This window comes from Silene latifolia, chromosome X (genome assembly GCF_048544455.1).
Source record: "Silene latifolia isolate original U9 population chromosome X, ASM4854445v1, whole genome shotgun sequence".
In the NCBI taxonomy this organism is placed as follows: Eukaryota; Viridiplantae; Streptophyta; class Magnoliopsida; order Caryophyllales; family Caryophyllaceae; genus Silene; species Silene latifolia.
Window position 1 is genome coordinate 236,858,820 of NC_133537.1, and position 4,695 is coordinate 236,863,514.

A 4,695-nucleotide genomic window follows, 5' to 3' on the forward strand; every position below is an offset into this window, starting at 1 on the left:
CTGTGATAATGGCGAAGACGGAGCTAAAGATGGAGCTCAGTGAAGACGAGTTGAAGAGAGAGAAAGCAGACAGACTAAATGAGTTGAATAAATGAAATGGAAATGGGTGGGTTAGTTGGAATTATGTAAGGGGACACGTGACATCATCTGGTGACTTTATAATTTTTAATCCAATGGTTTAGGATAGGTACAGCTACCTCACCCTAAAAAGGGTGCCTCACATGATTCAATTTCTAAATATATATATATATATATATAGGGGCGGGTTCAGGTACGAACTACCTTAACGTACGAACCGTACGAACTCACTAAAAACCAGTTTTTTTTTTTTTTTTTTTTTTTTTTTTTTTTTTTTTTCAGATACATTTTACTACCTTATGGGATACACTTCTTATTAGATACATTTTAGAGCATAACCAACTACATTTTTTCAACACTAAAATTATAGATGCACTCTTAACTTTTTTAAACTAATTTTTTTGCGGATACATTTTATATTTTTTGCGGATACACGTGACATTAAAGCCAGATACACATTATAATATTTCTGGATACACAAGTTTATACGTCCGGATACGCATCATATTAATACAAGATACACATGGTTATACTGCCGGATACACATGTATCCCGTATTAATACGGTGTGTAACTGGGGTAGTATTTTGTGTATCCAACCTCCTACCATACTACCACAGCCCACCACCACCAACCGCCACCACCCCCACCGCCATCAGCACTGCCCCACCACCCCCACCGCCATCAGCACTACCCCACCATCGCCCCCACCACCACCACCACCACCATCTCCGTCACCGTCACCACCAAGCTGATCCCAACTAACATCACACCAGTACCACCACGACCACCACACAAGTTAGTACACCCGGATATTTGTGTATCTCCATACAGTAGGTTGTGTATCTTGGAGCATTGCTTTATGGACCCACCTCCAACCACCACCACCGCACACTGCCACCACGCCACCGCCACCACAAGTCAAAATACTAAGGGCACTCCAGAAGCATGTGCCATGTAGTCCTCCAATTTTAATAAAGTGATTTCTCCCAAAAGGAGCATCATTAGGATATTTGAAAAGGTTCGCATTCAAGTGGTATAAACTTGAAAAAGGATGCCAAACTATTCAAACTATCACATACTAGAATATGCACTTGTTATAACACACTTTGGTTTAGGTAACCAGATTCACTTAAACCCCTGCCAAAAGCGAAATGATTCGAGTTGGGAAGCTTCCTGTAAGAGTGAAATTGCAGACCTTCTTGGTGATTTAATCCACTAGTAAAAACTACACTCTCTTTTACAGTACACAACTACCACTCTCTCTCAGTTTGTACCCGTCTTTATTCTCTTTTATAGAATGTTGAATATACTATTCTCTTTTACAGTAAACAATATTTCGACACACTTAAACAATCACCACCATATTTCGACACCAACAAAACCATCATTAACCCCCGACGGCCAACACCATTTTTTCAAGACCACCACCACGACCAACCTCCACTCACGACTCTATTATCACCAGAACGCCACAATAATTGAAAGGAGACCAGATCTGGTCGAAAAAAGACAAGGAAACCAGATCTCGCCTTAATATTCACACAGTAGCAAAACAGACTGAAAACAGGCGGGGGTGATTCGGTGATTTGTTTGATTTGGACTGCATAAGTTGGCTTGGTTAGTTAGAATGTGTAAAGGTGATATTTCAAGTTGGCTTAGTCAGATCTCGCCGGCAAACCACCATTGCTCGATTTTTTGAAAATAGTCGACGTTATTGTCGCCGACGACGAGCGAAAACAGGCAGGGGTGATTAAATCTGGGGGAAAGAGAGACGGACAAAGATGGGTTGGAAGGAAGCGTCGTCGTTGTACGAGATTCGATGGTGGAGCAATGGTGGTATGCCGGCGAGGTTCACGCCGGAGCTCCGGTGATGATATGGTGGTGGTAGTTTGTTGAATAAGAATTAAATGAGGGAGTTTTGGGGGTTAGTGTGTGTGTGGGGGAGAAATATGAAACGCAGGAAGTATTTAACAGCCTTTTATTTGTTTAATCTAAGGGCTGAGAAGGAGTTCGTACGGTTCGCACCGTAATTTAGTTCGTACGGGATCTTGATTCTATATATATATATATATATTGGCTAGATCCGGTGAGTTTGCCACTTTTCGTGAGTTTCTCCTACGTATATATATAATTGACTAACAAAACCAATTGATCACATAATTTGCGCCAAACACACAAACCTGCTTTCTCTCCCCCTATCTCTCCCCCTATCTCTCTAATGTTTTTTAGCAAAACAGCGTCGTACCGTGTTACGATAAAAAAAGCGCACAAACTCTTCAAATTGATCAACAAATTCATCGATTCATCACAATTTTTTTCTAAAATCCATAATTCTACACGAAATTCATTCACAATTTTGATTAATTCAATTGAAACTATGATTTTTTTCTTCAATTATTAATCAAATTTGCAAAAACCCTAACTCTTTAAATCAGAATGAAGGTATGTATATTTATTACAATTTCATAATTAATACCCGAATAACTGCATCATTTGAATCAAATAACAAATTCTTATGATTTATGTGTTTTTTTTCGTGATTAATAACATTAGTATTTAGATTAATTGTATATTTTTTGGGTGATTTGTAGGTGGAATGACGTTGAACACGAACAATTGATGCTTAATGGAATAATTGGAGTCGTGTAATAGAATAACTGATGTTGTATGATAGAATAATTAAGTTACTGTAATAAAATATCTTGTTTACTTAGAATAAGGTTCTCTGCTATGTATAGTTATTTTAATGTAGAAACCCGGTTATTGTAATGAAGAAACGTAGTTATTTTATAGTTAACTCAGTTGTTTACTAAGAATAATGTTCTCTGGTATTGATAGTTATTCTAATGTATAAACTCAGTTATTGTATTATTAAAACTCAGTTATTGTATCTGTTAAGTTATAGTTAGCCTTTTGGTGATTTGCAGGTTGAATCAAGATAGACGCGAATAATTGACGTTCAATGGAAAAATTTATGCATTTACTTGGTCATTTTTTGTTAGTTTTCATCTTGTTTAATTGAATAACCCAGTTTTTGTAATGTAGAAACTCATTTATTGTCATGTAAAATTCTGGTATTTGTAGTTATTGTAATGTAGAAACTTGATTATTGTAATGAATAAATTGTGTTATTGTACTGAGATGAAACTCAAATATGTTCAAATTTCATGTTCACTCGTTAGTTGTCGTAACATTATATCTCGATTATTGTATTACTTTAACTCAGTTATTGTATTATCAAAACCCATGTATTGTATTTTTTAGTTGCCTCATGAGTGTTATGGTAAGTTATAGTCTCTTTTTTGGTGATTTGCAGGTGGAATCGCGATAGATGCAGATAATTGACACTTAATGGAAAAATAGATGTCTATACTTGGTCATTTTAATGAAGAAATGTAGTTATTTTATAGTTAATTTAGTTGTTTACTGAGAATAGTCTTTTCTGGTTTTTATAGTTAGTGTAATGTAGAAAACTGATTTTATTGTAATGTAAAACTCTGTTATTTGTATTTATTATAATGTGAAACTCAATTATTGTAATGTAGAAACTCTAGTATTTGTAGTTATTCCAATGTAGAAACTCATTTATTGTAATGTAGAAACTCAATTATTATAATGTAAAACTTTGGTATTTGTAGTTATTGTAATGTAGAAAGTCAGTTATTGTAATGAGTAAATCACGTTATTGTATTGAGATGAAATTCAAATATGCTCAAATTTCTATCTTGTGTTTGTTTATCTTGTTTAATTGAATAACTAGTCATTTCATTCAATCAGTAATTGAGATTGGTTAATGCAATAGCAAAATCTGAAAAATGAAATAATATATATATATATATATATAACATGGTTAAAAAAAACCACTTTCTTTCATTATATAACTATTTTGTTTCCAACACATTACATTTAAACATCTCCAACAAATTATATCTAAGCATCATCTTAATTACATTTATGCATTTCAAATAATACATTTAACAATAGTAGCATCACAAATATTACATATATTTATCTACAATGCAACTTCTAAAATATTTCTTCCAACGAGAACCGTGTCTTGCTGTTGTTTCCACGTTTCTTCCTCCAGTATTTCTTCCCAACGAGAATCATGTCTTGCCTATTGATGAGGGTTGAACCAGCAGACAACAAAACCTCACTGGAAGAAATAAAAACAAAAAGGGGGTAAGTTATAAATAACTTTGCAACTGATATACAATAACCATCTATAAGTGTTGAAATAACTGTAAAATAACTATAAAATAACTGGATATTTTAGAGAAGTAAAGTATACTATTATAACCGGCTATAAACATATTATATGAGACCACAATAATAACTCCAAATTGAAATAACTAAGCTAAAACAATACAATAATTGAGGTGTAATATTATTATAACCAACCTAAACAAATTATATAAGAATACGCCATCTTACAACAGCTCTAATTTGAAACAACTAAGTTAAAACAATACAATAACTAAGTTTGAATAATACAATAACTCGGTTAAAGCAATACAATAACTATTATTAACAGAATATATTCAAACATAGCAAACAAGAAGTAAATACAAAATACAATAACTGAGTTTGAATAATACAATAACTCGGTTAAAGT